We start from the raw sequence: 11,947 nt of genomic DNA, 5'->3' as shown, positions 1-11,947 counted from the left end.
ACTTAAAAAATCATTCTGCATCGATCACAAATGTCTTCCTTAAGAAGATCAATGTTTCATTCAGCACCCTTTCTATTTACTCGTCTTTGTCTAATACTGAAAACTTCCCTGTCGATCCGTTCATCGAAAGTCATCTCACCCCTCGGGCGCAACCCTTTCTACCTGAAAGCGTAGCGCATTATCCGATCATCGATCAACCGCGAAGAGGATCGTCAGACAGCGCGTGGTGTCGCGCGATGGGCGTCGCATAGCGGGATTTCCGGTCGGAAGAGGCGAGGATGGCATCGTAAAGCACGCGTGTTGTACCGAGCGAGACGGTGAAGGATGTCGACGCGGCGCAAGCGAGTGCGTTGGCGGCTCGCGGCCATCCGACGCGAGGCGACGCGACGCGACGTCCATCATCCCCGCAGCTACGCCGTAAGGTGGCAACGTTGCTCTCGCGTGAGAGCTTTAGAGTCAGACGCAAGGGGCAATGCTACTGCCCGCGCCAATACTCAACAGTGGAGGGGAGGGTAACTATAGCGCGCTCTAGCAATGTGTCCGTCGATGGTGGGGAGAGTTGAGTAGTTACGTCCTACGAGGGGGAGAGTAGAGTGAGTAGAAGTGGGGGCAAGTCAACAGTCGGATGGTGGGGATGAAAGCTGAGTTAGAGCAAGAGGGAGGACGAAAGGCGAGAGTAGGAGAGACGTAGACGGAGGAGAGGGAGCGAGAAGCCGCCGAAAGCGCATAGCGGCCCATAATTCGGTGCGCCGCCCCGCAATCAGGTTCGTGCTCGATGTTTCTAACCGCCTCGCTCGTCGCAGCCGGGAGAGAGAGACGGTAGTGCACGTTTTTACGTTTGCTCGTCAGCTCCGTGGTCCAAGTACGATCCGGGATATATCGCAGCGCGGTGCCTTGGCTCGTTCGCTCGATCTCCTCGCTGCCTCGCGCGCGTACACACACACACACACACACGACCTCGTTGTTTATCTCTACCTATCTGGCAGCTATAGCGGCTGACAGACCACCTATACCTCTCGGTTGATGCGGCGAACGCACACGAAGTGTTTGTCTTTGTGCGTGCTGAAACCGGAAGGACAGCGGTTGTTCCTCCAGAGACGCGGAACATAATCCGAGAGTGTGAGGAAAAGAAAAATCCTGAAAACGGAAACGCGGACGAAGAAGGAGGAACGTAGTGGCTTTGCCGGTAGACTCGCGACAGGAGCGTGCGTCTGCCAGTCAACCAGCCAACCATTCAGTCAGTCGGTCAATCATTCAGTCAGTGCCGGTTCTACGCTTCGAACGTTTCTGTCTCTGTTTATACGCGCTTCGAGTTTCCTCAATGGTAACGCTCCGACGTGTGTTTCCTTGGAACACACCAATGGGATATGAGTACTCGTCTCTTTGTAAGTGAAGAAGAAGAAACCAACCGAAACGCGAAACGGAACCTCTCTGGTGATTTTTTGTGATCCTCCATCAAGTATAATATAACGTATACCATTTGGCTACTGTCGTATCGCAGCTCGAGAAAAACGTGCCGCCATGGACACGACCGGAGTGAATGATAAATTTCGTGATTTTCTTAATTTGATTACGATTGTTGGTGATGATTGTGCTGGTAGGCGTCTTCCAAAAGTTGAACGTCCAACCGTGTCGAGCCATCCTCGATCTGTACCTCCGCTTGGTCCACGTAGTCACGTAAATATGAAACACGCATGCATGCCACGAAACGAAGCGTTCGAACGCACGTGTGTGCACGTGCACGAACGAACGGTATAGACACGGCTGATTATTAACGAGTTATTACCGCGATACTAATTAAGTTTAATCGCAAGGCCGCCGTTCGTTAAAGTTAATTGCACGATCGACCACGGCCCACGTCGTTAACTACGCCGTCCCTGCTCGCTGCGTAGTCGTGCTTTTATAGAAATTACGTACGGGGTCTTGATCGAAAGAGAACGCGCGAAAATCATCGGTTTCGTCATTGTTTTCTTTTATTTTGTCCCCCGGTATCTTAAATTAATCGCTCTCCGTTCATTTTTTCCTCGATGCCGAACGAATGTTTCACGCGACTCTGTTGCAGTTCACTGAATTGCAATTGATATTAAAATACACATCGCGGTTTCGCGTTTCTCACGATTTATGCGAACAGTACGATAACCGCATACTGGCTTTTCTGGTATCGTTGCACCGAACACGTTCGAATTGTACGCAATTTGTAACAACGGGCAAAGCCTGCTGATCGTGATCGTCGAATGACTTGCTTGTTAATTTGTTTGTCGCCTTGCCTACCCGCCTTTGTCAGCCGCGTTATTAACCATTTCTTCGAGCGTCATTTATTAACGGTCTCGCTCTGATTACATTCAACCGGCATACAATTTGCTCTTCAAACCGGTATTCATACCCCAGATTATTCCTATCGTATTATACGATTCAAAATTTAAAACCTTTTTTTTTCTCGATCACCTTCGTAGATAAGCTTCGGTAATAACAATAAATTTTAACGAATTCTGTTTCTGCTTCTCTAAAGGTGCACTATTAATCCTTTTTATATTTCAATTTTATTAGATTGATTAGAGAAATGTTGAAATGAAAAGTTTCGTTTAAAAATATTATCCATTCGAACCCATAATAATTAGAATTGTAATCTTATCGAATGGTCGAGGTGTTAACAAATTTATTTATCGAGCGATCTGATAATTTTCGAGTTCCGTTTCTAGCTGTTGTTGAAATTTTGATTTCCCTTCGATTTTATGCTAATGCATCGACCCAACTGTCTGTGCACATGTCAGGCCAGATCGTAGACGGAATTTGTTAAAAGTTCGTAGTCCGTTGCGACACGCACTCACGCGCCTCATATATTGCGTGCGACGCGTGTGATCAATAAATCGGTCTGTGCAGCACATACACAAGTGCATCGATTCGTGTACGTACGTGTGATGCACACTATTGCGAGCCACTCTAAAACGCAGCCTAAACGTAAGGCCGTTCCTTTTTCCTACGCCACTACGACAATGTATTACAAAAATCCACACGCAGTTCGAAACGTTCGGCACGGATCAAAATTTCACCTTTGCAAACCGTACGTGTCTCGATGACGCTTTAAGAATTCGATATCCGCGGAACACGCGAAGAGTATGATTTTTCTTCATTTAGAATCGAATTTTAAAAATAATTTCAACGATACTTTATTCGAATTAGGTAACCTTCTCGATAAGCAGTTTACATTTTAGAACGATAGATATTCACGATATTATGTAGATAAGATTACCTTTGTCCGTTTCATAAAAAAATTTCCTTTTAATTAAAATTTTTACGAGGTGATTACATAGCAAGCGTGGAACAGTTTACACGCAGTTTTAGATTTTTGTAATAGATATTGCATAATTTGTAAAATTCAGAAGAAACTAAAAAGCAAATGGATTATTTGAAATGAAATTAATTTAAATTATACACCTTTGAGTTTTTCTTATTCAAGTATTTCGTGAATTCTTAGTTTATCTTCTTCAGAAAAGATACAATGAAACGGTCATGTAGGTAATGGGTGAATTTTTGTCGAAATCAACGGTGTATGTTGGTTCACTTTCTCCTTGGTCTATCATCTTATAACAGGCTTCCCGTCGTGTTTTTGATAAATTCGATACGAAACTTCCTGAACGAACGGGATGTTGGACACGTAACAAATGTACGCGCATGTATTATCTTTTAGCGGGTAATACATGCTTCGTGTACTCATTTCTCGCACTGAAACGTTTTAAATTAAAAACGAAACTAGCTGTGATATCTCGAGAGAAAATCGTGTAACATAAATTGCTCGTTATCTCCTGATTCAATTATTTTCCATGATAATTAAGAGGGGACACCTACTGCTTTCCATAAAATAATTTTTTCTTCTATTTTAAGAAGTACACTTTCAGTGACATTATTTTTAATTTAAAAATAAGCATGCGTCAGATGCGGGTAGTTGTAGTGTTAAATATATCTACCCTATTAGAAATGGAAATCACTTCACGGGTAGTGTCTTTCCACATGGCGAACGATGGTTATTTGATCGATACCTCGAGCCCTTCGCTTTTTCACCGTCACACTGTATTGCGACCCTTTTTATTAATGACTGACTCACACGCATCTCGATAAGCCGTGATAGACACGAAGCAACGTTTGCGTGGCATTTCGGGCTCGTTCTTTCCAGCCACGCATCAGCTTCTATGTTTCCGGCCGATTTATTAACACTCACTCTTTTGCACACGTTCGGTCATTCACGATTTCTTTCCCTCCATAAGGGGTTCTTTCCCTTTCTGTACGCTCGTAACACGAAAAAGGTGACGTATAAGTAAAAGAAATGAAACACGACCTATTTAACCCTTGAATAGTAGAGCCGAGTCAATTATTACTCAGACCTAAAATTAAAATTTTATAAATCTTCCCGAATATGAACCGTTGATGAATCTAGCGGTTTTGGTGAAAGCGGCGTGATTAATCCTGCGATGAATTAAACAGTGAAATTTATGTTTCCTTCTTTTTTTACGTACATACACGTGCTTGTTTTTCATAAGCAGAATTTATATAGGAATTTTGACAGTTTAAGGATCAATAAATATCTTTAGAATTGGGACATTCGTCGAATCGATAAAATAAAAAAACGGATGCTAGCTCATTGTTTTTAAATACACATTTATCAAACTTGATTATCAATACTCGCGTCTGGTAATCCGTCGGTTATGATAACCGATGGGACAAAGTCAAGTAGAATGACGCGTCTTCGTAAAATTTATATAAATCCGTGAAGAAATCCCGGGGACAATAGTCGAAATCTCTTGTCTCGTCGGTTTGATAACGTGTAAACATGTCTTGATCCGTCGCAGATTTTTATCGTTCCGCGCGGTTGATAAAAATCGTTTATGTATATATTTTTTGATTCGTCGAAAAGCAGAATAATTGATCTTTCAATGCTAGAAACGATTTTATTTTACTAATCTAACGACTGTGGTGGGGTATGAAATGATTTTAAAGTTTCAAAAGATAGTCCTAAAAAATAATAATAACGTTTCTAGGTAGACACCGATCCCCGAAATAATGATCAACTATAAGTGAATATAGAAAAGAGAGAGCAGGAGGCAGAGCGGCGAGACGTTGCAAAAACAGTGCAAATTAACCGAATTATGGAAGCGTCACGTTTGCTAATGATTTATGCGCGACAATGTGCCGGTAATTGGCGGCGAGCAACGCAGCGAGCGACGCGTAGCGCGACGCGGTCTGTCCACCGATTAATTAATGAATTGACGAGGCACGAGATTGCGGCCGCGAAATGATGTACATACATTCGTCAACCGGTAGACGGTCAATTGTCGAATTGAACGCAAACTTGCTACAGTTGTATCGATATTACTAAAGTGGCCGCTCGATGATTCCCTAGAAAGGTCCACCGCTCGAGGCCCGAGGGCGACGAATTATCGAACGGCTACTGTACGTACAAAGATACGGCGGTCACCGTGGGAATACCTGAAGAGTTTTCCTTTATTCCCTGTCCAACAACAGGAAGTATTATTACGAGTCGATATATCCGGCCGATCGAACAGCGTTAACCGTCGCTTGGGATCTGTGTATAAAAACGCTCGAACCAAGCGGGGAGTCTAATAAATAGACAAGGCGATCGTTCGATGATCGAGTAACGCAATAAAAAGATAATTACTAGGAAAATGGTAGCCAATAATGGCCGGGTGTAAAATTTTACAAGCGACCGATCCTGTCCCTGTTTAATACACAAGCGTGCCTCTACGTCTACGTAACATTTACCTCGATGAAAATCTCTCTGGTCCTTTATTTTTATTTTTTTCTGTTCGGTAGTAGAATTTTCGGGTACTCGTAAAATCGACCGGTTTCGAAAGCACAGTCTCTTCCGTAATAATTCCAAGGTATCGTTGGAAAGTAACACGAGCGGGATTGTTTTAGAGCGGTCTCCGAGCGGCGAACCGCAATGAGATAACAGAAATTAAGGGTTCTAGGGGTCTGTAGCTACGTACCTGGCTGGAAAACGTACACACGTACACAAGATGGGTTCTCTAGCCACGTACGTATGTATACCTGCTGTGAAGACCGAACCGGGCCTCGAGGGAACGTAGCAGCTGGCCCGATAATTGCGCCGGCGATATTATTAATGGTCCCAAAGATTTGCTTCGGACGAGAGCCAGGTATACGACGGCGTATACGGTACTGTACTTGCACGTTGTGTGCCTAATCCTCGAGGAACGTGAAAAAGTACAGGATGCAACCGTGCCACAATGATATACCATCCATTGATGCAGGGTAAAAAGAAGGAAAAATGTTCTTTCATCTTCCAACAGCTTGAAACTACGCGTGTTGCTAATTTAAAATTTAGAAATATACGAAATTTTTTATGCTATCAGAAAAATACGAGGGTGTAGGTTTGAATTTCTCAGTGGGATTAAATTATTTTGCACGAGAAGTATTCTCGGTTTTCCTTTTCCAAGTGACTGGTGCAAATTTTTCAAATTCATGGATTCAGTGGAGCAAAGGAGAGGCAGAATTTCTCGGTTACTTAGCCAAGAAGGGTCAGGGGTGGAAGGAGGGTTAGGAGTGTTTATTTTCGGTCAGAAACGGAATGTTAGCTCGGCTGCAGCACACTTTCATTACAGCTTCGTGAAAAACTTCTCCTCTGGTAATTCGAGCTCTAGGTACATTTTCTTCTTTTCCAACCCGAATATTTCTGTTCCCGATCGTTTCGAACGTGGTTGGAAATGGATCTGGCGGTAACACGAGCCACGTTCATGGGATTTCCCAGAGTGGACACATCCAGGCGCCCAACACATGAAAATCTGTGTTTTCACTTTCGTTTTCGTTCAAGAAACTTTCACTGTGAACACAGAAAATGGCGCGAGAGGAAACGTAACGACACTCGGAGGAATATAAAATCAAGGACGCGCGTTTTCATTCATTGTAACATCCACGCTTTCGTCTTTCCTTGCACGCCAACCGATATTATTCCTCTTTAATATTTAAGCCTTGACGTCAGATCTTTTGAGAGCCGATGAAAATCGTGCATTTCTATTCTCCGTTCGGTCGCGAATACATTTCAATATTTAGGAACGATTTCCGCTCAACTGCAGTCTTCGTGCAAGTTACGCCTTCGGAACGTTCCTTTAAATATTCTCCCGTCGAAATCTCAGCTGGGATGAGAATTAAATTTTTCATAGAACCTTCCTGAATCCCTTTTTAGAGATTGTTTGTATTCGTGGAATTGAAATGTATTATTTGGAACGATCGATATGGCAGCTCTTTAAATATTTTATATAGGGAACGACAGGAACGAAAAATGTGATAAAAATGTGTATTCAACATTTTGATGCCAGGTGTTATATACTCATGAATTTACTTTGCTTTTCGGTCTATTTGTATCTATGTCAATTCGTAATTTGGTACCTTGCATTATAGAAACGTTGGAAATGAGTAATTTTGTAGTGTGCATTACAGAATCCCTGGGAATTAGTAATTTTATAGTGTGCATTATAGAAACTCTGCAAACAAGTAATTTTATAATATACGTTATAGAAGAAATACATAAAATGATAAGATTTATCTGTTAAAACGTGCGAACGTATCAGTATTAATAAATGTAGCGTCAACAAATTACTATTTCCAGGAATAATTAAAGCAGAAAAAAATGGATTATTTCAACACGAGTCATTAAAGCAATTTATTCTACAATTATTCCAAGCAGTGAAATATTACTTTGTTCGAGATCAATGCAAAACTGATAAGGGATCGATAACCGTGTATCTTCTTATCAGCACACATTCGTTCAATTTTATTCTTCCACGATTACACTTTATATCCTGTAATCCATCAAAACGTTGAATGCACCGAAGACAAGTACCTTTTATTGAAAGTGTATTGCGAGCTTCCAAGAATCAACCCATTTGAAACCATTCAATTTTGCAATTCTATTAAGAATCAAACATTCATGCTGTCCATACGTCGGTCAGTTTCTGTGAATGCATCATGAAAATTCCGTTTGTTCATGATTGAATCCGAGCCAAGAGTTGCAATCGCGAAGCATCGTGACTTTGACAAAGCTTGTTCCATCTTCGCTTCTGAAATTCTTCTCTTTATAATCTAAATTTCATCGATTTAGCGTCAGAATTAATCGCGCGGTAGTCGAATAGACCCGTGACAGAAGGCGAAAATGGCAGAGATCTTTGATGCCGCACCTCAAATTCATCACATTCTTTCACAGTGATCGATCAAGATTCGTTTTGATTATTTCTCTGCATCCGTGTCCCTGCTCTTTTCTCGAACGGTGGCTATCGATTCACGAACGATGCATTTATGCATTTCCCTGATGTATAAATATCGCGGTTTTATCCACGCGAGTGGTTGCTCGTTAGGTCGTGATACCCTCTCGCTTTTCCTCGTTCCGATCTTGGAAAAATCGTATTCACTAGTAATCGCGAGCGATTACGCGTTTGAAAGCAGATTACTAGACGTACGAGTCGGATTTATCGTTCGAATCGCGATTTAACGTTTCTTTTTCACGGAGTCAGCCAGAAATGAGATTCTGTTCAGTCGCGTTCTCTTAGGAGTTGCGATCGCGTTGCTCAACCGACGAAATTAGCCAGTCACTTCACCTTGAATATCGTAGTAAGTGCGATAAATTACGAGCGGACGGGCGAACAAAAAAATTTCAAGCCGATCGCCGAAGTCGAAATATATTCATGAACGATACGTGGCGTAGTCTGCATGAATGATCGTTAAAAAGACTTTGGCTTCCTCTTTCATCCGAGAGCTTCGTTAAAAAATCAGGAAAAAAAATTTAAATTATGAACTTCAATTTTTCGTTTTTAATTGCAAATTGAAAATCTTTAGATACTGAAATGGTAATCAAATATCATAAGATTCCCAGACAACCTCTCGTATTTTCACCGTTCTATACCAAATCGATTGCAGAGCAATTGCACACTCAAATTTACTCGTTGCAACAATAAACGTCAACGGTATTAACGATTATTTAGATAAAGCATTATCATTTCACAAGCGTAACTGTAAACAAGCCAATAAACATCATTAGTCATTTCCATCATTCAAGGTAGATTTCTTTCTTCTTTAGTCTGACACTTTTTGAAAGGAAAATACAAAATTCCACGAAATTATCAATAATTGTCTTTGATGAAAAATCATCGTAGATTCTCTGGACGAAGCTCGTAATCGATCTTAATTCCGATCTCTCCTATCTGCCCCGCTACTTCTTGTCCCGCCGCGCAGATCTCGCGGTTTTTTGCGATAAAAACGCAATATTCCGTAGCCGACTGCAAGATAACGCGTTCCATATTGCACAGAGCCGACGAGATAACAGTGCTCGCCCGTTATTTACGTACGAGCATGCAAACGCTTGGAGCATTGTGCTGCATCGGCAACTTTTTTCCATTTTCATCGCAGCCTTTTCTCTCGGACCCCCTTTATTTTGCCCGCTCCTGTCCATACGGAATCGATTTCGAGCCTCGTTCTTTATCTAGCGCGTTATTTGTGCTCGCGATTAAATTCGTGTCGGAGCTGTCCTCTTTCCAATGAGTTATTCAGTTTCATTTTTTCCAATGACGAAAAGTGGTTTCCCAAATAAGGAATAGCTTATCAGTACTCTAATAATGCTATTCACTCCTTTCACTCGATCACAGCTGACTACGATAATTAACATAGTACAAGCTTTAAATTACAGAAAAATAAAATTATTTTACGTTATAAAGTTTTATGGGTTCTGGTCGTTGATTTTACGACTGATACAACATTCTTATTCTGCAGTTACAGTAATTAATATTTACACCAACTCAGAAATAGAAATATATAATCATTCCTGTTATTTTCGATATTAATCTTTAAAGAATCTTAAAACGTTCTTATCATTGTAATTAACTCTCTCTCGATAATTTAATATTAAATGTCTCTTAAACTATCGACCGACTACGCCCAAAACCACACACAGAAAGATTCGTAATAATATGATCTATCAAGACGAAAAAGCTCATTAAAACGATTCTCCTTATAAGTATGTAACCGTTAAATGTTGTTTCCCTCTTTTTCTCTCTTATTATTTCCTTCGTTTTCATTTTCTTTCGTTACGGTCAATTTAGAGAGCCGCGAGCATGGGTAGCTCATTAACGGCTTCGATTACAAAATGTCTCCTAATTGGATGACACGAGAATCACGAGAACGCGCCTCGGTTATCAAAGGGTCGTCAACCCGACGTTCCATAGCGAGCTGATCAAGGAAATACCTGTAAACATACGACGTTACAGGTAGACGAGCATCGGCGCTGTTCTGCGTATCGATACGAGTCTGCTGATAAGGTTAATCGCGCGATCTTCTCATTTACGCTTCGAATCTGGAAAAGTACAGGACGACGAGGAGCGGATTAGGAAAATGGAAATAAGTAACGTGGCTGTTTTCAGACGGCAGACGATGTTTATGTGCGACAACGCGACGCAAATAACACAGTTTATCTTTATACCGTGTTCTTTTTTCTTTTTCGCGAGCCAGTGATCAAATATTTTGATTAGGAACGACGTGTCAATTGGTGGGGCAAAATTCAAATTTAAAATGTAAAGTAGCATTTCTGCAAATAGGCTAAGAATTCTTTGCATTTCTCGAGCATAGAAGCGAAAGTAGTGGAGCAACGTGTGCGGAATACGCGTAGAAAGTACGACGTTTGTCGAGAAGAAAGTGTCATCGCCGAGTGTCGGTAAATGGCGAGGGAGTTTGAAACGTATGTATGGGACGGTACGCGTTAAACAGTACACGCCCGTTTCTCGTCACCGGGAACACGGTGAAAGTCATTTTGGCCACGGTGGGCTGATTATTATGCTCTCCGAGCAATCGTCATTCAATTATTACACCGATGGCCCGTCTTCGAGCGGCGTAATTACGCTGGACGCGCAAAACCCGGGCCCGCCTACTGCGTTGCGCGAAATTCAACGCGTATGCAAATTATTCCACGCTGCTGTTCAACACCTTTCGAATTCAATTTGCGTCCGCTCGCATCGCCGGGAACACGATATTTTCGTGACAGACGAAGCCCCTGCTATCTGTACATTGGATGCGATCATCGAACGCTTTTTCGATCTTTGTTTTCATCGAATCTGGTCATTACTATTCTTGAATTGTTGCTGTCGTTCCTCGAACGACCATACTTATTTACTCACTTCTTCTCGTCTCTTTTTAATTTCCGATCCGTTAATCAGCTTTGGTGAAGTTAAATTTACCCTTCCCCCTTTGTATGGTTCTTGGGAATGGTTAAACAATAAAATAAAGAAATAAGTCCTATTTATAACAGTGTCACGTTTGATACAAGAATGAACAGAAAATATGTAAATTGTGCAAATGTGCTGATTACAAGAAAGACAGAACCGATGGAAAAACTTGATTAAATATGCTAATCGCTAATTGAATGCTAATGAAATAACGGGACGGTTACTGAAAGATATTCTATGAAAAATAAAAAGCTCAATAACGTATTAGAGGACAGTGGACGAACGTGTGCAGTAACCGCGATAGGCGTTGTTGACTCGCGATTACACACGCGTGTTACGCGAATTTCAACGCGTATGCAAATCGTCGGCTCGTAGGTGTTGGCGAACAACTTTCGCGCCGGCACAACATACGTTACGGAACAATATCTCGCGAAATCTTGTCCGGATATCTTGATATCTGTGTTTAATTGCATTCACCGATGGCGGATCAAGGCCTCGGTACTGATCGGATACGCGTGTCCGTCGATGAATGAAAGATTCATGGGTAACGCGCGGTTGAGTGACGGTGAAACGCAATAAAATATGTATTGAAAAAGTACCGACGATTCACGGAGCTAAAACACGATAGGGCGTTGTTGACTGGCGATTAACAAACGCGATGCGACGCACTGCAATGAGGCTTGCGAATCGCACCGTGGAATAATAAAACG

The 11,947-nt window shown here is 41.8% G+C and overlaps 1 protein-coding gene across 12 annotated transcripts in view; it reads left to right on the top strand.

Annotated features, from left to right (window-relative positions):
• The first annotated feature begins 634 nt into the window (after positions 1-634).
• LOC117603309 (protein abrupt) overlaps positions 635-11,947 on the top strand; it is a 74,808-nt gene continuing 63,495 nt past the window's right edge. For 6 of the 12 annotated variants that reach the window (XM_076688077.1, XM_034322313.2, XM_034322312.2 and 3 more), the window contains exon 1: positions 771-1,119. The gene's annotated coding sequence lies outside the window, so the exon portion shown is untranslated. The other 6 variants (XM_034322305.2, XM_034322309.2, XM_034322306.2 and 3 more) reach the window with 6 other exon arrangements.

This window comes from Osmia lignaria, chromosome 4 (genome assembly GCF_051020975.1).
Source record: "Osmia lignaria lignaria isolate PbOS001 chromosome 4, iyOsmLign1, whole genome shotgun sequence".
Lineage (NCBI taxonomy): Eukaryota > Metazoa > Arthropoda > Insecta > Hymenoptera > Megachilidae > Osmia > Osmia lignaria.
Note: the sequence above shows the minus strand (reverse complement) of the source record. Positions and strands in the feature narration are given on the sequence as shown.